At 38.3% G+C, this 24,491-nt stretch overlaps 1 pseudogene; it reads right to left on the bottom strand.

The window, feature by feature from the left end:
- Positions 1–9,890, bottom strand: part of LOC128581086 (Y-box-binding protein 1-like) — a 52,193-nt pseudogene extending 42,303 nt beyond the window's left edge.
- Between the last annotated feature and the right edge of the window lie 14,601 nt (positions 9,891–24,491).

The following is a 24,491-nucleotide window of genomic DNA, read 5'->3' as shown; positions in this document are numbered from 1 at the left end:
AAGGAAGAACATTCCAACCCCAAACCCAGTAGAAGAAAAGAAATAACCAAAATTAGAGCAGAATTAAATGAAATTGAAAACAAAAGAATTATACAACAGATCAATAAATCAAAAAGTTCGTTTTTTGAAAAGTTCAATAAAATAGATAAACTTTTGGCTAACCTAACTAGGAAAAAAAAGAGTAAATCTCTAATCTCATCAATCAGAAAAAACAAAGACAAAATAACAACAGACTCCTCAGAAATTCAAAAAATCCTTAATGAATATTATAAGAAACTTTATTCTCAGAAATATGAAAATCTGAAGGAAATTGACCAATACTTGAAATTGACCTTCCAAGACTTCTGACCTTCCTAGCCAGAATCAAGTGGAAATGTTGAAAAGGCCAATATCAAGTTCTCGGATAGTATCAACCATACAAAGTCTCCCTAAAAAGAAAAGCCCGGGACCAGATGGCTTCATGTCAGAATTCTACCAAACCTTTAAAGAGGAACTAGTACCTATATTACTCAACCTTTTCCAAAATATAGAAAAAGAAGGAAGACTACCCAACACGTTCTATGAAGCAAACATCACCCTGATCCACAAACCAGGAAAAGACCCAACAAGAAAAGAAAATTATAGACCAATATCACTAATGAATATAGATGCAAAAATATTCAACAAGATCCTAACAAACAGAATCCAGCAACACATCAAACAAATTATACATCATGACCAATTATCCCAGGGTCTCAAGGCTGGTTCAATATATGTAAATCTATAAATGTAATTCAGCACATAAACGAATTAAAAAACAAAGACCATATGATTCTCTCAATCAATGCAGAAAAAGCTTTTGATAATATCCAGCATCCCTTCCTGATCAGAACACTTAAGGAAATTGGTATAGAAGGGACATTTCTTAAACTGATAGAGGCCATCTACAGCAAACCCACAGCCAATATCCTATTGAATGGAGTTAAATCGAAATCATTTCCACTCAGATCAGGAACCAATCAAGGTTGCCTATTGTCTCCACTGGTCTTTAACATTGTAATGGAAGTTTTAGCCATTGCAATTGGGGAAGAAACGGCGATCAAGGGTATCCATATAGGGTCATAAAATATCAAACTTTTGTTCTTTGCAGAGGATATGATTGTATAAAACACCAGGGATTCTACTACAAAACTCTTAGAAGTGATCAAGGAATACAGCAGCATCTCAGGTTACAAAATCAACATTCATAAATCGGTAGCCTTTATATATACCAACAATAGTCAAGCTGCAAAAACAGTTAAGGACTCTATTCCATTTACAGTAGTGCCAAAGAAGATGAAATATTTGGGAGTTACCTAACAAAGGATGTGAAAGATCTCCATAAAGAGAACTATGAAACTCTAAGAAAAGAAATAGGTGAAAATGTTAACAAATGGAAAAACATACCATGCTCATGGCTGGGAAGAATCGACATTGTTAAAATGTCCATACTACCCAAAGCATTATACAATTTTAATGCAATCCCTATTAAAGCTCCACTGTCATACTTTAAAAATCTTGAAAAAATAATACTTCATTTTATATGGAATCAGAAAAAAACTCAAATAGCCAAGATATTACTCAGAAATAAAAACAAAGCAGGAAGAATCATGCTACCAGACCTCAGACTATACTATAAATTGATAGTGATCAAAACAGCATGGTACCGGCACAAAAACAGAGAGGTAGATGTCTGGAACAGAATAGAGAACCAAGAGATGAACCCAGCTACTTACTGTTATTTGATCTTTGACAAGCCAATTGAAAACATTCAGTGGGGAAAAGATTCCCTATTTAACAAATGGTGCTGGGTGAACTGGCTGGCAACCTGTAAAAGATTGAAACTGGACCCACACCTTTTACCATTAACTAAGATAGATTCTTTCTGGATTAAAGATTTAAACTTAAAACATGAAACTATAAAAATACTAGAAGAGAGTGCAGGGAAAACTCTTGAAGAAATCGGTCTGGGCGAGTATTTTATGAGGAGGACCCCCTGGGCAATTGAAGAAACATCAAAAATACACTACTGGGACCTGGTCAAACTAAAAAGCTTCTGCACAGCCAAGTACACAGTAAGTAAAGCAATCCTCCCTCAGAATGGGAGAAGATATTTGCAGGTTATGTCTTCGACAAAGGTTTAATAACCAGAATCCACAGAGAACTCAAACATATAAGCAAGAAAAGAACAAGTGATCCCATCTCAGGCTGGGCAAGGGACTTGAAGAGAAACTTCTCTGAAGAAGACAGGTGCATGGCCTACAGACATATGAAAAAATGCTCATCATCCTTAATCATCAGAGAAATGAGATCAAAACTACTTTGAGATATCATCTAACTCCAGTAAGGTTAGCCCATATCACAAATTCCCAAGACCAGAGATGTTGGTGTGGATATGGAGAAAAGGGAACACTTCTACACTGCTGGTGGGAGTGCAAATTAATACATTCCCTTTGGAAAGATGTTTGGAGAACATTTAGAGATCTAACAATAGACCTGCCATTCAATCCTCTACTAGGTATATATCCAGAAGACCAAAAATCACATTATAACAAAGATATTTGTACCAGAATGTTTTTTGCAGCCCAATTTATAATTGCTAAGTCATGGAAGAAGCCCAAGTGCCCATCGATCCACGAATGGATTAATAAATTGTGGTATATGTACACCATGGAATATTATGCAGCCTTAAAGAAAGATGGAGACTTTACCTCTTTCCTGTTTACATGGATGGAGCTGGAACATATTCTTCTTAGTAAAGTATCTCAAGAATGGAAGAAAAAGTATCCAATGTACTCAGCCCTACTATGAAACTAATTTATGGCTTTCATATGAAAGCTATAACCTAGTTATAACCTAAGAATATGGGGAAGGGGGAGATGGAGGGGAGGAAGGGGAGGATGGGTGGAGGGAAGGTGATTGGCGGGATTACACCTATGGTGCATCTTACAAGGGTACATGTGAAACTTAGTAAATGTAGAATATAGACGTCTTAACACAATAAGAAAATGCCAGGAAGGCTATGGTAACCTGTGATGAAAATATGTCAAATGGTACATAAAACCAGGGTATGATGCCCCATGATTGCATTAATGTTCACAGCTATGATTTAATAAAAAAAAAAGAAAGTAAAAGAAACAAAAGCTATAGCATCTCTTCAAACTTAAAAAGGAAAAAATGAGTAGAAATCTCAACTAATTCTATTTTTTTTTTGTAGAGACAGAGTCTCACTTTATGGCCCTCGGTAGAGTGCCGTGACCTCACACAGCTCACAGCAACCTCCAACTCCTGGGCTTAAGCGATTCTCTTGCCTCAGCCTCCCGAGTAGCTGGGACTACAGGCGCCTGCCACAACGCCCGGCTATTTTTTGGTTGCAGTTTGGCCGGGGCCGGGCTTGAACCCGCCACCCTCGGTATATGGGGCCGGCGCCCTACCGACCGAGCCACAGGCGCTGCCCTATTTTTTTTTTTTTTTTTTGTCTAAGTGTAGACCCTTCTCCAGTTTCTGCCTACTTTTAGTTCCATTTCAAATCTTCCAGGGAATTATTTTTATATTTTACCCACAATTTTAGTTGACATATGTGGAGGATTAGTTTGATGGTAGCTACTCAATCATTACTGGTAGCTAAGGACCCCTGGTATTGTTTTTATTCTGGTCTGATTAGTCTTATATCTTGCCTGATAAATTCCCTTGTCTTATTTTAACACTTCTGTCTTCAGAAGTGTTTTAGCTATTCTTGTGCAGAACCTGAAGTCCTATCTGGTATACTTTTCTACCTCCACAGAGAGGATATATAGAATAGTGGAAAGGAAGCTGTGTGTTTCTGCTTTGTATGTGCATCCCTAACATCAAGTATTGTGAAAATCTGTGCAATGGACATAATATACATGTTAATGTCTGGTTTATTGAAAGAAGGTCATTTAAGCTAGGACAGAATATTTTATTATTTCTATCATCTCACATGAATATGCAATTTTCACCTTGCTGATCTTTGTAATTGTATCCTCTTAAATGTTTGCACAATATTCCATTATTCCATACACTCCAATTCTAAATCATTATTCAACTTGTTGAACATTTATATTGCTACAACTATAAATAATGAACTAGGCACATGTTTATGTATGTAATTAGTCTTTCCCTTATGTGGGGGTAGATTATTAGCTGTAAGATATGTGTGGCAAAGAGTAGAAACATTGAATTTTTTTATGTATACTAATTTTTAATCACTAGTGACCTGACATTACAAAGTCTTTAGAAGAATATGTGTGAGAATATTTGTATGTCAGATCATTCCTGAGAGGAGGGACTTGTTTATGGCTATAGCCCCAGAATCAGTATCATGGCTAGCACATATTAGGCTAGTAATAGCTAAGTTTTGAATGAATAAATCAACGATTAATTCACTTGTCTTATGATGAGAGTTTCAACATATTTTTTGCTATCTAGATGCAATTTGATTTCAAGTGTACCCTGTGATATTGGCGAGGTCTGCAGAGCCATTTAGACGAAGAGTTTACTCCTGTGATCTGGGCTTCATAGTCTAGAATGTTGCCCTGAGAACACAACCTGCAATAGTATCCTGAGATTTTTGGTTTTTCCTCTGATCCACTATAAACCCAGGAGTTTCGATGGGCTCCCTTCTAAAAAAAGGGACTGTGATCTTTTTTGGCTGAAGGATATTTTCTCATTACTTTTTACCTCAGTGTAGTGGGTAGACCAAGCTTGGGGCAGAATTTTTCGGTGTCTTGGCTTCATTCTCTTACAGGCTTCAGAAAACAACTAAGTTCAATCTTAGATGACTGTTTTTGTTTGGCTTTGTTGTGTGGTGACCTTTCTCTTTTTCTTTTGTAAAGGAAGGAAAACAAATTTTTTGAGATCAAAGTGTTCCAAAAATGTTTGATTTGGGAGTCAATCAGAATCATAAATGTTTAAGATGAATATTTTATCAGTATCATTTGTATTTTACTAGCAGTAATAATTAATCACTTATAGCACTTTGTGCCACTCCAGTTTAGTATTTTCCTTATATGTAATCACCACAGCAACCCTATGAAGCAAGTATTATATTCATTTTGTAATTATAAGAAAAAATGATGCTTAGAGATCTTAAGTCACCCATCCATAAGCATGTAGAAGTGGCAGAATCATAATCCAAAGCTAGGACTGTTGCATGACAGCATCTGTGCTATACATCCTTTTGAGAAGCACTGTCCCATAAATTCTATTCTCTATTTCACAGTCACAGCATGGGGGAGGAGACTGGAATTAGTCCTCTTCGGGGGAGGTAAAGACAGAGATTTAGAGATTATGTTTTTTGTCATCCAAGGTCACACTGGAAAAAATTATCAGAGCCACAGAATGAATGAAGACCTTGTGATCCTCATCTCATCACTCTTTCCACACCTCTCACTGCCTCCCGAGAAACCTTTTCTCCTACTTGCTCACTATATAGTTGAGAAAATCGAGGCCCAGAATATTGCAATGACCTCTCAAGGTCATACAGCTAGTTAGAAAACTAAGACTAGAGCCCAGATTATCTGCCTCCCAAACTGGGGTCTTTTTTATTATGTCTATGCAGCAAACAGAAGTGAGTTGTTAAAGAATATTTAGTGTGAATTACAATCCAAACTGGGACAGACATCAATATAGGCCATCCAGTACAGAGACACTCAACTCATTGTTTTTATTTTGTTAAAATATCCCCCATGATTTCAGACAACCAGTTGATCTGTTAATCATCACATATATATTGACTGACTAGTATGAATGTGACTGGGGCTGGGGGCCAGCCCCTGAGTGGGGTCTTCGTTGTCAGTATAAAGAGAGTCTCAGGATTAGCAACTCTCCCGCCCTTAGTGTAGACCTCAAAAGAGCCAAAGTAAATAGCATTTTCCGCCTCAACAGCTGTATTTATTTTGGGCTGTTTCTCCACCTACAACGCCCATTTGCTGTTCTCAGGGCTTCTGAACCTGTTTATTTTCAACCTCCCAGAGGCAGCCAGCTGTTATATCCCTGTTTCATGGCAGAAAGAAGTCAACATGTTCTTCTGGAGGGAAGCAAGCCATTTCAAGATTTGAAAGACTATAACCCAAAGGAGAGCTTACCAGTTGTGGAATTTCCTGAGCAAGACACTATCCCTGATCTCAAATATCTTATTCAAGTAGCTTCACAGACATCATTGGAGACAGAGCTTAAGTATTAAAAATTATATTACAACTATAAAAAAAAGCTAAGGAGCAATATAAACAGTTGTGATATCAAGTGAATGTAATGGAACAGGGTCTCCCCGACAGTAGGCTAGACTAAACTCATGGAAATATTTGGGTTCCAAGTATGTATTTTTTAGTGAGCCCATATGTAAAAATATTTAAGTAAACAGATTTTACTTAAAAATCCATATTTCTGGCTTCTTTTGAAACATGAGAAGATCTGTCAATACATGTTTGCCTTCATTTGGGGAACCACAGGGCTGGACTTTGATGGATGAGTACCCTCCCCAGTTTGCTATCCTAGTCTTCAGCACTCCCCATTTTTCTCCCTTCCTTCCTTCCTAAACCATCTCTCAATTGATCTTTTTGCAATTTCAAGCTAGCAGTGTTGTTTTACTAATTCTCATTCACTTCAAGTGCGTGCTGGATCCCACAGGCACGTGCATATTCTATCAGGTTATTGCATGCTGTAAGTTCAGAGGAAGATGAGACCAATGAGGACTAGTGTGGATGTCACACTTGTTGAATGTCTGTTATAATGTGATAAGCACTGCACGAGGCATGATCACTCATTTACTAACCACAGAGAACAGATAGGCATTATTGTTCTTTTAAAAACAAGAAAAGTGAGACTAGAAAGGCCATATAATTAGCCAGAAGTCATCTAGTTAGTGAGTAGCTGGGATTTCCAACCCAAGCTCCCCAAGTTCCTCCCCTATATATTGTACCTCCTAGAGAACTAGGAAGTGATAAAGTTGGGTCTTGAACCCTAGCTAGGTGAATACCCACAAACGCCATACTATAGATGAGAGACAGATTGATTCTGCTGTTTGGAAAGGGACAGCTAGAAAATACCTGATGATAAATCAAAAGTAGATAGAAGAAAAGAATCAGTTCCATTGGGAAATGACTTAAATTCCAAGAATAACTTCTGAAAATTATACATTGCAATACTCATTAAATTGTAAGTAGATCAGCTGATTATCAAGGACTTGGTCTGTGCTTCTTGGGTAGATTGAAAGTTTTGGCCATAGCAGGGCTATTGAAAAACACCATTCTTCAATTATCAGAGAAATGCAAATCTAAACCATTTTGAGATATCATATAACTCCAGTAAGATTAGCCCACATCACAAAATCCCAAAACTACAGATGTTAGTGTGGATGTGGAGAGAAGGGAACACTCTATACTGCTGGTGGGAATGAAAGCTAATATGGCCTTTTTGGAAAGAAGTTTGGAGAATACTCAAGGAATTAAAACTAGATTTATCATTCAATCCTGCAATTCCTCTACTAGGTATATACCCAGATAATCAAAAATCATTTTACAACAAACACATTCACACCAGAATGTTTATTGCAGCCCAATTCATAATTGCCAACTCATGGAAGCAGCCAAAGTGCCCATCGAACCATGAATGGATTAGCAAATTGTGGTATATGTACAGTATGGAATACTATGCAGCCATAAAAGGATAGAGACTTTACATTTTTTATGTTTACATGGATGAAACTGAAACATATTCTTTTTAGTAAAGTATCTCTAGAATGGAAAAAAAGTATCCAATGTACTCAATACTATTATGAAACCAATATATATCATCTACACATTCATAAGAATGATAAAACACAACTATAGTCCAGAAAGAAGGAGGGAACAGGAGGGAAAGGGGAAGGGAGGAGGGAGCACAGGAGGAGGGAGGGTATTTGGGGACCTCACCTATTGTGCACAATGCAATGGTACATTTCAAAACTATTAAGAGTAGAGTGTAGGGCGGCGCCTGTGGCTCAGTTGGTAAGGCGCCAGCCCCATATACTGAGGTTGGCGGGTTCAAACCCGGCCCCGGCTGAATTGCAACCAAAAAATAGCTGGGCATTGTGGCGGGCGCCTGTATTCCCAGCTACTCGGGAGGCTGAGGCAAGAGAATCGCTTAAGCCCAGGAGTTGGAGGTTGCTGTGAGCTGTGTGATGCCATGGCACTCTACTGAGGGCGATAAAGTGAGACTCAGTCTCCACAAAAAAAAAAAAAAAAAGAGTAGAGTGTAAATGTCTTACCACAACAAATATGTTAGGTCATGGTTATGTTAATCAGTTTGATGTAAGCATTCCATATTGTGTATCAAATCAGCACATTGTACCCCATAAATGTACACAGTTATGATTTAATAAAAAAATATAAAATATAAAATTAAAATTACAGAAAAAAACACTATCTTAAAAAAATAAAAAACACCATTAGGTATTTTGATGAGAAAGATAGAATCTTGTGAAGAAGCTAAGAGGATCTACAAATTCCAAATGACGTGGGAGGATAAAGGAGCTGTAAAACCTGTACTGTATCTCTTAAGGGGCTGATCTAGGCCAACCGTTCCAGGGAGTGGCCACCAGAGGCTGGACTTCAAAGAGACTGAAACCCTGATGTGAAAACTGGTCGCTCTGCATAAAGCTTATTTTGCATAGTGGAAATACAAAACATTTAAATGTCAGTTATTCTGTTTTTACATTTTTAAAAAGAGTTTTGGAAAGGTGCAAAGCTTGGATTCAAATCCAGGGCTCTTTGGGTTCTTTCCATTATTTACTGCCTTCCAGAAAACAGATGGTTGAGAGGGGAGGGGAAGGCATTCCACGTAGGTGGATGTCAAGTTAGAAAATTTCAGATTCAGTTTGGATAGAGAAGGAAGCAAAATAGCAGAGGTTAAAGTCTTTGAAATTTCTGACACCATGGAACTAACAACAGCTGCCTGTCTTATCACCCAGCCTGTTACAACAGATTGCAGAGGACTGACCACACTGGCCCCCACTGAGATTCCCAAGGGCAGAAGGTCATAGGCTTATTTGAGAAGCATTGATTTATGGAATAAAATGAAGCTTCTTTATAAGGCACACCAGAATCTCCACTACTTAGTTCTTGCTTACCTCCTTGCTTCGTATTTTACATTCTAGCAACTCCTAACAGCTTGTAACATTTTCTACTTCCCTTCTCCTATACTTTGGCCATTTTTCTTCTCTATATTAACTAGCTAACCTATACTCATTCTTTAGCTCAAGAGTCTTTACCTCCACAAAGCCTTCTGCATCCTACATAGGAGATATGCAGAACTTTTTCCTTCCTCCTAAGTTTGCTGTGCTCACCTCTAGCATTTACTTTTAACTTTGATTAGAATTATCTGTTTACGTGTCTCTCTCCACCACTAGGCTATAAACTCCTTTAGGGAAGGCAGTTTGTCCAGTTCACCCTTATATGGGAAGTGTTCTATGGGATAGCTCAATATTTGGTTCATAATAGGCATTACATTTTGAAGTTGATTTTGTTGAATGAAGGAATGAATAAATAACTGGAAAAACAAAGCCATTTGTTTGCAAGTGGCTTTCAATACAAAATCCTATTAATAATGCACTCTTGTTTTTTCTTAAAAACATTGATTTCTTCTGATATAGAACCAGAAATGCTAGGAAATGGGGAAAGCAAAGAAAGTTAAATTTTAGCATAGATAGAGAAATTAAAGGTAATTTATCCCGCTTCCTCATTTTACTGAGAAGGAAACTGAGGTTCAGAAAAGATGAATGATTTACCTAACATCACACATACCTTGTTAGTGGCAAAGTAAGACTGGAAGCTTCCTTGATTGGTTCTCAGTCCCAAGCTCTTCAGACTAACCATGGTCCGTCCTTTCCACTAAATTACATCCCTATGCAAAGCCTAGCTGAAGCTTTTACTATCCTGATTATTACTGACCTTATTGATTATGTTACTACATCGTATTATCTAAATAATTCATACACTATATTTTCTTTACATAAATTTGCCTTTTATGTATTATGTATTGGAGGTATTTTCTTAAAATTTTTTACTGTATTTACATTTATTCCTTAGATTGTTTTTATATGCTGTGAATTATATTTGCCTTCTCATCTTGGCTGACTAGTTTCTGATCAGATAGATATTTCTAGAGAATGTCTCCCTCCTTAGCATTTGGGAGAGGGAAATGTGATATGTTAAAAAATAAAGTCTACTTAGTTTCCCAAATTCATCCAAAGCTCAATCATCTCCATCTGTGTTTCCTCTCTCATTTTTATAATCAGATGTGGAAAATATTTAACATCCCATTGAGTCCTCCAGTTTAAATCAGTACACATGATAAATTGCATGGGGGCGTTTAATTTGCCTTTCAACGGAAACCTTTATCTTTGCCTGGCGGCTTGACTGTAGTTTAATAAAAGAAAGGCCTTTTGATAGATCTTGTGCAATATGAGGTCCCAACCAGATCTATGAATAATTTATCAGGCAAGGATCTTGTTATGAAATAATATTCTGGAGATTATTAGAACTAGACCTGTGCGGTAGTCACAAAGACCTTCTTGAGTTCCAGAAAGGGAAATGCAGAAACTTGTTATTGCTATAACTCTTCAAACATATGGCTAAATTCAGGGAAATTTGTTAACTTCTTGTGTTGCATCTGAAAGTTTCCAATTATCAACAAAAAATGTCATACCAACCCAATTACTCTTAATGTATTCTGGTTAAGGATTCTAAGTAACCATAGTTGTGTGGGTGTATGTGGTCTGAAATAACAGGAATCAGTGAAAATTTCAAGTGTAAATACATAACGGGGCTCATTTACATATTGCAACCAGATAAAAACGTATCCCACTGAGCTGAATGCTCCTTCAACAGGAAGGAGGGAGTTTTGGGCCACCTCCCAACCCCTGATTCCTAGCCATTGCAAATGATTTGAGATCCATTTTGTTTCCAGTTTTGCAACAGACTTCTCCAACAGCTTATTTGTTTCATGTGTCAACAAATTTGAAAAACACAGGGCCTCTTACATAAGTTAATCAGAAATGTAAAAAGCTATTGTTGATGACCTGGTTACCCCCAAACTTGGACAAAGAAGTTGTTTGCTGGGACATGGAAGCAGGCTTATCTTGCTGGGCCTTATTGTGGCCCCCTTTATTCCTAGATAACTCTTCTACTCGTTGATTTGGGATCTTTTTAAAGGTTGTTTATTTTTAGAGGGATTCTGTGAGCCAAAAAAATAGCAAAGTAAGGACGGGAAAAGAAGACTTGCATAGCTTCAGGAAAAACACACTGCCTGCTTTGGAGAAAAATCATCCCTGGGGATGGGGCCAAAGGGAGATTCCTGAAGGCAAATTCCTGACTGCCGGGGTCCTGTGGCCACACACATTTTTGCCTTTATCTATCCAAATATCAGCAGAAACAATATATTAAGTCCACCTGTGAAAGTGGCAATAATTCCAATTTGATCATCTTTAAAAGCTGCTCAGATTATGCCACCAAATATTTACTGGTTGTTCATCATTTGTTAAATCAAGTGCAAACTCCTCAGCCTAGCTCACAATGCCCTCCCCAAATAATTTTCTAATTTTATCTTCCATTGATTTATTAAAACCTTACTGGCAGGTAGTCCCTGAGATAATCAGCCTGTGATGGTTAATTTTGTGTGTCGACGTGGCAGGGCCATGGTACCAGATATGTGTTCAACATTATTCTGAATGTTTTTGTGAGGGTGTTTTTGAATGAAATTAACTTTGATATCACTGGACTTTGAGTAAAATAGATTGCTTACCACCTACGGTGGTGGGTCTCATCCAATTAGTTGAAGGCCTGAGTAGAACAAAAGACTGACTCTGCCTCCCAGCCCTGGGAAATTCTGCCAACGGAGGGCCTTCAGACTTAAATTGCAACATTGGCTTTTGATTTTGGAATTGCAAGCCTCAATAAGCTTAGCCAATTCCTTAAAATAAATCTCATAGACATGTATATACACATCCTAATGGCCTTGTTTCTCTGGAGAACATTAAGTAAAACAGCCCAGGCTTTTATGTTTTGCCATCTTTGTTCATATGGTATTACAATACTACTGATAGCAGTATTTTTTATTAGCATTTGTTGAGTACTTACTAAACCATGTACTTGTCGCCCTATGACTTGCCATGCACTGTCCTTTAATTTTCATAACCTAAGAGTGAAGGACATAGGCTTATTAATCAATTGCTTAAGGTCACAGGACATGCTGGGGCTCTGGGTTCCAATTCCCTGAACCCAGCTGACCTGGTTTAATTGCTTGACTGACCCAAAAAGTTCAAACTGAGGCACAGCGGTAACCGAACGCAAAAGTGAGTAGAAACTGAAAATAAAACTGGAGCGGCACAGGCAGTGTGGATACAAAGTAAATGTAACTTACACAAGTTTCAGGATAACAAAGAGAGATTTTATTTAGGAAGCACAAAGAGAAAGTTTAGAGGCTTTTAAAGAAAGTTGGAAGTGAATTTCTTTCCTGAAGGAGAAAAGGTGAGAGAGAGAGATGAAGACGAAGGGTGTGCAGGGGTATAAATACTCATGAATGGAAGTCTGTCTTTGGCCTCTCTGAACCTCCAGGCAGTATTGCCCTTTTCTGTTGGTCACCGGTTACCCAGGTTACCTGATATCCATATTCTTACGAATTCTCCAGACTTCCTGGTTCAGCAGGCCAGGTTTTCCTCCCACCCCTCTTGAAGCCCCTTTCTTACTGTCCCTTTTCAGTACTACCGTTTTGATCTTACGCATACATGCCTGACACAAGAGCCCTTATTGTGCTGAGTGTGAACCTCAGTAAGAAATTACATCTCTGAGAGAGTTCATTTTCTCTATCAATTTTTTAATGATCACTTAGCTACCTTTCCTGATCTTCTCCCCATCACATGGTGAGCCCATGGAGTATGGGGATCACAACTTGTGTGTCTCTATCCCATATAACACCACAGAGGCTTGTGCATAGGCAACCCTTTGATTACCTAGGGATCAAAGCCGGATTAGACCAAAAGGAGAAGTTGGTGATGTCAGGCTCTGACCTCTCAGCCTTCTCTTGGTGTTTTGCTTTTCCTCCAGAAACAAGGTCCCATTCCTCATCAGCAGGGGGAGGCAGAAGCGTGCAAGGGTGCTCTTAGGGCCAGGCAGTGGTTTACTGCAGCCAGTTGTAGCAGCTCATGAGATTTAATGCCAAGTACCATTTCTAAACTCCACATTCAACGATGTAACATTGGAAGCTTGAAATTGGCCACGTGGGAGTATTAACACCATGGAAATCAGCAAACACTATAAATCAGGACTTTTTCTCCTCAGAGAGCTGGTTTATCAATAAACTAGTAACTGGCCAAAGATAAGAGGTACCCAATTGCCTCTTGCCTTTGCCTGCTCCCTTTGACTCCCTTAACTTTTAGATCCACAAAACTTTGTTAAGTCCTTCAATAAGCAGTGGCTTTGCCAGGCAATATGAAGAATATCATGTTTCATGCCATCTGGTTCCTCACTTAGGACCTGGCTCCTCCACGGGAAAATAACAGGTACATAAATAACATGAATAATTGCCAATAATTTTGTTTGGTTTTTAAATTCAAAGTATGAAAATTTTACATGCACACACATATATAAAGTGCCATGAAGACAGGAAATTTGACATTACTTTTTTTTTTTTATGAGACAGAGTCTTACCCCCTCGTCCTCGTTACAGGGCTGTGGCGCTACAGCTCACAGCAACCTCCAACCCCTGGGCCTACGCGATTCTCCTGTCTCAGCATTCCAAGTAGCCAGGACTACAGGCGCCCCGCCACAACGCCCAGCCATTCTCTGCTGTAGTTTGGCCCAGCTGGGTTCAAACCCACCACCCTCGGCACCCCGGGCCAGCGCCCCACCACTGAGCTACAGACTCCGCCCTTGACTTTACTTTTGCTAAAGTGCTGGAACAGTGTGAGGCAGATAAGTGCTAAACAGTGAAAGAATAAAATTACACGTTAAAAATTCAAAAGGGGTCGGGTGCAGTGGCCACGCCTATAATCCCAGCAGTTTGGGAGGCAGTAGGATTACTTGAGGCCAAAAGTTTGAGACCAGACTGGGCAATAATCAGATGCCTCCTTTCGACAAAAAATAGAAGAATTAGCCAGGCATGGTGGCGTGTTCCTTTAGTCCCTGCTACTCAGGAGGCTGAGACAGGAGGATTGCTAGAGCCCAGGGGTCTGCGTGAGTTATGATGATGCCACTGCACTCTAGCTCAGGCAACAGGATGAGACCCTGTCTTAAAACAAATGAACAAATTAATAAAAATTTATAAACTGAAAAGAATATCACTTTAATTTTCTTTCTTTCTCTTTCTTTTTTTGTGAAGACTTAATTGTGTTTCCCAAATTTTTAATATAAGCATGTACTATATTGTAAGCCAAACAAAAAGTAACTGGAATTATGCAAAATGACAAACATTAAATACCAAAGGGCAAAAAAACATGAGCCTTACTAAAGTGTAGTTGCTGGATAGTTTTATGGGAAAACTTCTTGAAGGAAGTGGGGTTTGAGACAGGTTTAAAATCATCTTTGCTCAGAATCATTCCAAGCTCTCCATCAGGAGAAAAGCCAGGTAAAATAACTAGGAGCTGGGTGCCTGGTAGGTCATTATACCATTCCCCCAAGGAGGCACTCACAAAAGTCCAAACTAGTCAAGTATGTGGTATAAATTTTTCATATCCTTACTAATTTTCATATGTTGTGTTTATCAATTACTGAGAAATACACTTTAAAATTTACCACTATATTGATGTATTTTTCCTTCCGTTCCTCATATAAAGTGCTTCAATTTTTTTTTTCAACCAACAATCACAAAAGCAAAGGTGTTTTATTCTATGGAATTTTTTCAGGTATATTTCCTAAGTCATTAATTTTCTCTGCATCTGTGTCTAAACCAAATAAACGTTCCTTTAAAGTTCAAATTTTAATTATTACTTTTTAAAAATCTTTAGATATTTGTATCTTTTTCCACTTTGCTTCATTGATGTTTATATTTCAGCTACTTTTTGTAAGTTTATTTTACATTTGACATCTGATCATTCCAGCATCTGCTGTCTGGGGCTGATTCCACAGCTTACGATGACTTGTTTTCTAGTGTGCTTAATGTACACTAGTACATTTATTGTGTACTTATATCCCCTGGGACTTCTTTGAAGCCTGTCTTTAAGTTTATTCCTCAAGAGAGAATTGCTTTTGCTGTTATCAGGTGTTTTATAGCACCATTGAACTAAAGTCCCTTTAGCTTAATTGTTCAGATAGATTATTTTAGGCTGCTTAAGTGGTGTGAGTTCTAACTTCAAACTTGTGTGAGGAATGACTGACTGGAAAAGGAGTTAGAAATTATGAGATTTTTTTTTCTTTTATTCTGTTTCACGTAGAGCTAAGGCTGAGTCAGCTAAGTCCCTCCACCACCTACTCCTTTGTGGTTTATCTTCCCCTACTTTACCCACTCACTTTATACTCTTTTGAAGTTCCTGAATTTATTCAGTGGTCTACAATGTCACCTTCCAAGTGCACTGGCCCGATTTAGAAAGGGCCATTAATTCTAAGATGTTAGCTACTTGAGACTTGTAGATGACCCTCAGTGCAGAGCAGCTTCTGTGCTTCCTTTCTTTTTTGTATTTGTGCTTTCTAATTATTTCCTCTTGTTTTCCACTAGTTCAGCTACACACTTAAAATATGGATTTTATATTTTATAAACATTTTAATGTATTTTGTACTGAGTAGGCTTCTTTGGAATCAAGATTGCCTTAGTGATAGAAATGGATGTCCTATGTCCAGGAGCAAGATGTCATTACAAACAGAAAGGTAATGGCCTTGAACTCCTGAGCTCAAGCAATCCATTCTCCCAGAGTGCTGGTATTACAGGTGTGAGAGACCACATTGGCCAAGAGGAATAATTAGGGGGTTTAAAACCTCCAGGAAGATAAAAACAACACCTTGCTATCCCCCAGTAAAGAAGAATCATTGCCCTTTTTACCCCTTCTCACTTCCATAAAACTGATGTATCCTCATCCTCTTCTCATCATCTCATTTAGTCCAACTAATAAATAAGAGGCCCCATTTATTTAAGCACTTGATACGTACCAGTCATTGGTCTAAATGCTTTATGTGTTTTATTTTATTTATTTATTTATTTTTAGAGACAGAGTCTCACTTTATCGCCCTCAGTAGAGTGCTGTGGCATCACAGCTCACAGCAACCTCCAACTCCTGCACTTATGTGATTCTCTTGCCTCAGCCTCCCAAGCAGCTGGGACTACAGGCACCCGCCACAATGCCCTGCTATGTTTTAGTTGCAGTTTTGCCGGGTCCAGGTTCGAACCCGCCATCCTCAGTATATGGGGCCAGCGCCTTACCCACTGAGCCATAGGTGCTGCCCTGCTTTATGTGTTTTATTTCCTTTAGTCTTTAGGGTAGCCCTGTGATATACATAAAATTTTAATATTTATGTTACAGAAGAAGGGATGGAATCTAAGAGAGGTTAAGCTATGTGGCCATAGAAATACAACCAGACTACATGCTTGTCCATTAAACTTCACTGGCTGCTATGCCTAATTGATGGGTACCCTAATGTGGCATTCCTGAGTATGCCACATTAGGGCATTAAACACAAACAAGTTTAGGGGCCATAATTAAAGAAAGCTGCTGTAGTTTATGGACACCTTTCTTTGCAGAGAAATCTCAAAGCCTTTAGTATATTAAATGTGTGCTGTAAGTTTATAAGGGACTGGATAGTCTTCTCCAAACTCCTTTGACCGCAGAACTCTTTTTCTGGGGGACATTTCCAGCACCTGCAGTGTTACAGAGCATACTTCGAGAATGCTCTTCTAAAATAATGACATTTATTCCTCTACTTTTGTAAATTTAAGCATCAAAATTTTTGGAAACTCTGGAGAAAGATGAAAAAAAGTCTTTAAACTTTCTAGGATTGCTTTTAAAGTAATTTTAAAAAATACTAGCCAGCTTGATCTTTCTTCTAAACATGCAGGTTTGTCTTCAAATGACTTTTCCAATAATCACAACCACCCTCAAGATGACTTATCATCACATACAAAAGACTTGTTCATAGTTAGTCTAAGGGGGTTAATTACCAAAGATGAGTCTTCGAAATTCCTAGTTAGGGGCAGTGTTCTTGGCACAGGTACATGCCTTGGAAAGATGTTACAAAGGCAACTCACATTGGGAGATATATATTCAGTGATACTGAAATTCCAAGCAGTCTCATCCAAAGGAATTCATAAAAATGTTAACAGTGACTATCATTGGGTTAGTAGGATTGTGAATGATTGCTATATTTTCTTTTAGTTTATCTGTATTAAAAAATTCTACAGCAATTATGCATTTTTTTAGAATAAGCAATTATGCATTTTTTTAGAATAATAAAAATGTTCTTAGAAAGGAATCTCATAATCATTTAAAAGGGAAAATAAATTTTTAGAATAGTGAAATCTGAAGCTCAGAAAGGAAAGTGACTTCTCCAAATCACACAGTCTGTCAGAAGTAAATTTGAGTTCTTGACTCCCTGACCAGGACCCTCTTCAGAATACTACACATTACCCCACAGTCACACAGGAATCGCCACTGCCAAGGCTGTCCCTCCTCAGGAAGGGAGGCCTCAGAGAGGGGAAGCCTGGGTCTTCTGGGTGGGGGGTCGGCTCCCTCTCCAGACTAGCAGGAAGGTGATACTGCCACTTCTATTCATTCTCTTGCTCATGGTTTAGAGTTTGCACTATTTTTCTGGCTATGGGTTTGTTATCAAAGGATGAGGAAGGGTTTACATTAGGAGCATGGGAGAATTGGTCTCTCTCAAGACATCATCCACGTAAGGCGAGCATTGTGGTTCCTGTTTTATCTACCCCTCCGGCTGTTTATTGTTGTTAAACACCCCCAGAAGACACAAAGAATGTCAGTCATATGGGCTTGAGCACCTCTCCAGGGAAAAGTGGCTGGAACACGTAATGTGAAAGTTTGGGAAATCTTCGGCTGCTGAGGTTGGGAGGTTGGGAGGTTGGGAGGTCTGTGGTGATTCTGGAACTCATCTTACTAAATAGACAATGAAGTAATTGATTCACTGTTTTCCATTAAGATTATGTTTTTGTGGTTTTTCTGGTGGAAATAAGAGCTCAGAGGGGTGATGGTGTAACACTGGAGAAAGGATGTTGGAACCTCACCCACCTGTATTTGTCTTCCCATATGACTTAAACAGTGGAAGCTGGAAAGTGGAGCCTGAAAAAAATGATTGGAGCAGAGATCTCTCACAGAGGCATAAGACTGAAGATGCAGTCAGAGAGCTCTGGTGACGACCCCCTCAGTGCTCACACGGGGAAACTAAATTTTACTGATGAGGAAATGGTTCCATCTTTAAGTATTTATTGAGCATCTAGTATGTACCAGATGCTGTACTAGTTATGGAAGGTACAAAGATAATAGCATAGATGCGTCCCTGCCCTCTGCAATCTAGAGGCCCAAAGAATTAAAAGGACAGAGCAAGCCCGGAACCAGAACCCAGATCTCTTAATTTCAGCTGGCATCTTTCTAAAATTTTCCATCTAGTATACTTTAAGCACCTAAGAGATTCCATGTAACTTTGGGCAACTCACTAAATATCTGTAGGCTTCAGTTTTACTAATATAAAAAAAGAAATTAGTACATTTACCCATTCATTTATTTATTTACCAAATGCCGTATTTACTGAGAACCATCTCTACCCTGGGTGTAGGCTCAGTGAACTCACAGAATGGGAGCCTGTTGCTAAGAGTAAATACCCATCTGTCAATGACTCTGTCCAAACAGTAACCAATAGGTAGCTGGACATTCCAGAGTTGGCTGCCTTTTCTTTTTGCCATTAAAAATTGGCTTAGTCTTCCAAGTATCTTGAATCCCAACTTAGGTTTCTCCCTCACTCACCTCCTTCCCTTCCTTCTCTCTCTTCTTTTTATCTATCCATTTTACTTTCATTTGAAGTATGAACCCTCAGACTAGTGAATTGATCTACAATTCAAGAGATTTAAGAGTCAAATAGCTGAACACTTGCATTGGTACCATTAGTGTACTTTCCTTTACAGCTACTCCTTATTAACATTTTAATTTTTTTATCCCCAAATGTGAACTTTTCCTAAGTCTCAAACATGTTTTAAAAAAATTTAACATAGGGGGTTAATACTGGATTATATTCACCATTGTATTAGAAAAATATGTTACTGGCATTAATCCCAAAGCAGGAAAAGGTGAGAGGGAGAAGAAGGAAAAATCCAAAATAACATGACTGATGCTTGACAAGTCCAGATAAAAATGAAGAAAAAAATACTAGTTTTTATCAGGCCAAACAGTGTTATCTCCCAAAGTACATAAGAATTTCCAATATTAACTAACCTGTACCCTTCAGAAGACATTTTCTCATAGCTGAAGAATCACATTCATGTTGGCAGCTGATTTATATGGTCAGGAATGTGGTTTCTTGGACCATTGCCTTATTAGAATGGAGAAAGTGTAGAAATAAGCAGTGCTCATCTATTTGTTTTTTCAGTTCAATTGCGTGTAATTTTTTCTATCAGCTTTCAGGAGATTAATAGTTACTTGAAATTAGCAAGTGTTTATGGGCAGACTGCCAAACACTGCACAGGAATGCTTTCAGGGTCTTATTTCAGCAAGAAAAAGGTGAATTTTCATATCCTTTTTGAGGACCACTGCTGTATCAGCTCAAAGACTGACCATCTTGTTGAACAGCCTTCTGGTGAAGCAGAGGGCTCCCTCCCCCAGGCAATCTGCACTCGTTCACTGCTACTGGGGTGTATGTGTGTTTCAGAAGGCATTGCTGTCCGTCAGGAAATACAGATGGTGGATCTATGGGCTGACTGATAAAAAGGCAGGTCACAGCTGGAGAAGTACAAAGTTGGCCCTCTGCGTTGACAGGATCGTTGTGCTGCTGTAACTTGGTTTTTCTGTGACTCGAAGCACTCTCTGGGAGGCTAAATGTGTGCCATTTCAGGCATCCTCCTATGAGTAGGGGAAAAATGACAATTCTTTTAGCCCTATCCTCTCTCCCGGAGTGGGAGGATCACAACCACACAGTAGGCTGGAAAGAAAACTGTTCTTGATGTTCCATCCCACTGTGTTTTTATTGTTTTACCTAATGCCTGTTCTTCTGTTTCTTCATCAGTAAAACTGTACTGTGGTATTTCACAAGTTCCTCACAGGTAAGTGGCTGAGCATCTCTCAGCCGTAATTACTATTAACCCACTACTGCCGTTACTGCTCTGGGTCGCTTCAGGACCATATGTAACATGTCATTGATACTTTTATGTCATCGGTCACTTCAGTACATCACTTCGTAGCATATCTCAGCCACAATTACTATTAACCCACTACTGCTGTTACTGCTCTGGGTCACTTCAGTACTATATTTAACACTCAGTAACTATGTCATTGATACTTTAAACTCCAACAAACTGTGATGTTTTAGAAGTCTATCTAAGCAACAAAAAACTCAACTCAAACTGGCTTGAAATCAACACAAAACAACTTAGAATTTCACAGCTAGCAACACCTGAAATTTTATCAGTACTAGCAAATAGAAACATGGGATCATTTTTTTTCCCCAGAAGCTTTTAAACTTTTAAATTGCTTTATTATTTTGTACTGTTAACATGATCTATTTCATCATGGATGTGTTTTGGATGTGTTTTAAAGGAATTGGTCCATTTCACCTTAAGTTGTCAAATTTTTCTGTGTGGCATTGCTCGTAGAATTTCTTCATCCTTTTAATGTTTGCAGGATCTAGGACCTCTAGGTGCTATTTTCTCTTTAATTCTTCATATCAATAGGTTATGTCTTATTTCTTTGTCAATTATTATTTTATTGCTAGAGCAAGATTTTGGTTGTGTTGACTTTTTCTCTTTTTTTGTTTGTTTGTTTTCAGTTGTATTGATTTGCTTTTTTTTTTTTTTTTTTTTGCAGTTTTTGGCCAGGGCTGGGTTTGAACCTGCCACCTCCGGCATATGGGGCAGGCGCCCTACTCCTTTGAGCCACAGGTGCCACCCTTTTTTTTTAATTTTTGCTTTTGTCTTTATTATTTCTTCTGCTTGAAGTGGGTTTATTTTGCTCTTCTGTTTTTGGGTTTCCTAAGTTTTTTTTCTGTTAATATTTGATGCTATAATTTACCTCTAAGTACTGCTTTAATTTATTCTGTGAATTTTGATATGCTCCTTTTTTATTTTCATTAAGTTAAACTTTCTAATTTCTCCTAAGACTTCTTTAATGTATGGATTATGTGGAAGTATGTTGCTATGTGATTGGAGATTTCCTGTATCATCGTATTATTGATTTCTAGTTTAATTCCATTATAGTTAGAGAATATATTTTGTATGATTAAATCCTTTTAAATGTGTTATAGTTTGTTTTATGGCTCAGATCTATCTTGGTAAATGTTCCACATGCACTTGAAAAGTATGTTTATGCTGGTATTGGTGGTGGGATGTTCTAAAATTTTCAATTAGATAGGGTTAGTTGATAGTGTTTTTCAGTTTGTTAATATCTTTGTTGATTTCCTCTTAGTTCCATCAGTTACAGAGAGAGGAGAGCTGAAGTCTCTAACTGTGATTAAGATTTGTCTATTTCTACCTTTAGTTTCCTGTATTTTGAAGTTCTGTTCTGAGAAATTCTTGACCAGGCCAGTGGGTAGATCCCAAAGCACAGCAGCTGTGGATCAGCTGTGCTCCTCTCAGCAGGATCTCTTGAAGGGAGACTAAGGGGTGCAATTCCATGATAGCCACACATGGTTTCTTTCAAAAGTCTGCTGTCAGTCTTACATGCATTGCAGTTCTCTTTATGACGCTCCATCCTCACCCCAGGTTGCTCTTAAGAATTTTTTGTTCTTTTTTTCCTAACAGTTTCTACAATGCGTCCGGTGTGGCAGGGGTTTCCTTTTTTGTGTTGTTGTTATATTTATTCTGCTTAGGGATTGTTGAGCTTCTAGAATTGGCAAGCTATACCTGCCATCATTGTTAGAAATTTCTCAGTTGTATGTTTTTAAATATTGCTTCTGCTCCATTCTCTGTCCTTCCTCTCTTTTGAGATTCTATTACATATGTACTAAATTGTTTGCCTTTGTTCCACATTTTGACATGCTGTCTCTTTCCAGTTTGTTTTTTCTCTGTGATTTAATTTGAATAGTTTGTATTGACCTGCCTTTGAATTCACTAGTCATATCTTCTATGTGTACTTTGCATTTAAATTCACCCAAAAAGTGCTTAAATTTAGGTATTGTATTTCTCAGTTTTTAGTAAAAATATCTACTTTTTAGAATTTTGTGGTGTATGCCTGTAATCCTAGCATTCTGGGAGGTGGAGGCAGGTGGATTGCCTGAGCTCAAAGGTTTAAGACCAGCCTGAACCAGAATGAGACCTGTCTCTAAAAATAAACGGTCATTGTGGTAGATGCCTTTTGTCCCAGATACTCGGGAGTTTGAGACAAGAGAATCTCTTGAGCCCAAGAGTTTGAGGTTGCTGTGAGCTGTGATGCCACAGCACTTTGCTGAGGGTGACAAAGTGAGACTCTGTCTCAAAAAAAATTTGTAGATTTCAATTCTCTGTTAAAAGAATGCCTCACCTTTTGGGGACAAGACACGATTGTAAGAGGGACTTTACCTAACAAATGCAATCAGTATAACCTGGTTTCTTGTATCCTCAATGGATCCCCAATAATTAAAAAAAAAATTGTTATTTTCTCTGTATTTTATTGACATAGATATTTCATTATGTTTTTCTTATAATTTCATTATCTTAACTCACTATGAGTTGTGCTTATTTTATTTTTTGGTTATTATTCACCTTCCCTTCTTCTTTTAATTTATAGTGCATTTTGATTGTATGCATTGTGTACACTAGAACTGCAGAGACGTCTGATGATTTTTTCCACCAGAGAAGTATTCCTTTTTTTCTTTATTAAGACAAGGAGCTGATAAAGAATTCAATTGAAGCCTGAGTTGAGTAGGGCTAGATTTACAATTTGAGCAAGAGTCTGTCCACACCTCATTTGCCTGTGTTCATTGTACATAGTCTTTCCAGGTTTTTGATTGAGAGACTGGAGTGTCTATTGACTTCTCAGCCCTAGAAATGCTTTTTCCTCTGCATTTTTAGTTCATGTAGTGTTCCACAGGTCTTTGATGCCTTTAACGTGTTTCTTTCAATGTTTTTGTCTGTTATTGTTACAACAAGAACTTTGACCTTCTGTGACTTACAACATTCTATCCAGGAGCAGAAGTATATCTAATCTGTTATTCTTACTAATAACATTGCAACAAAATAATGTCCTTCTGCTGCTGCTCCTCCTCTTCTACTTCTCCTCTCTTCCTTCTCCTTCTTCTCTCTGTAGCGCTCTCTCTCTCTCTTTGCTTCTTTCTTTCTCTTGGCTCTGTCACTTAGGTTGCAGTTGGAGTGTACTATAATAGCTCACTATAGCTTCAAACTCCTAGGCTCAAGGCATCCTCCTGCTTCAGCCTCACAAGTAGCTGGGACTGCAGGCTCGCACACCCACACCTCACTCATTTTTCTTATTTTTTGTAGATACAGAGTCTTTCTATGTTGCCCAGAGTGGTCTCAAACTCCTGGCCTCAAGTGCTTCTCCCACCTCAGCCTCCTGAGCTGCTGGATTTTAGGCATGAGACTCCTGATGCAACAGATAATCTTAGACATGCTTTATTTCAAACAAATGTAACTGCAACTATAGAATAAGTTTCTAGACCAAATAATATGTGCGTTTGTGATTTTGGTAGACATTGCCAAAATGCTCTCTTTAGAGATTATACCAATGTATGTTTCTATCAACAATATATAAAAATGCCTATTTTCACAGTACTATTGCAAATGCAGTGTGTTAACTCTGTGTTGGTACAGAGTTTGGAGTGACATGATTAGAGGTTTACATTAAGAAGATTAATATAGTGGCACTATGGTAGATGGATTGAAACAAAGCAAGGGCAAAGTTTACTTACCTCATAGTTTTGTTTCTGTGTCTAGTGACCTATTAAGTGAAAGCCAACTATCTTAGTGCTTGAAAACACTCCCCAACTTTTCTGCTCGGACTCCTTTTTAGCTGGAAAGCTGATGGCTCGCAATTTAGTACAGATGTCAAGAGATTTTAATGACTGCAGTGTAGTACATCTGTTTGTCACTCCAATCTCAATATCTGAGTTAGGAACTACTACTTTTGCGATTCAAGAATAGAAAGGACAGAGATGGCTGTGGTTTTCCCTTGGGACTCTAGCAGAGAAAACACTCTGGGGACAGTAAAGAACATGGGATGATGTCTTTGTTAAGGAGAAATCTGTTCCTGCTCATTCTCGGGCAAAACAGCCGTAAGCCTGATAAAACAATATTGCATGCTAGTTTCAGGAATGTAACTCAACCATTTCAGTGTTTCCTTTCTA

This window comes from Nycticebus coucang, chromosome 3 (assembly GCF_027406575.1).
Source record: "Nycticebus coucang isolate mNycCou1 chromosome 3, mNycCou1.pri, whole genome shotgun sequence".
NCBI lineage: Eukaryota > Metazoa > Chordata > Mammalia > Primates > Lorisidae > Nycticebus > Nycticebus coucang.
Note: the sequence above shows the minus strand (reverse complement) of the source record. Positions and strands in the feature narration are given on the sequence as shown.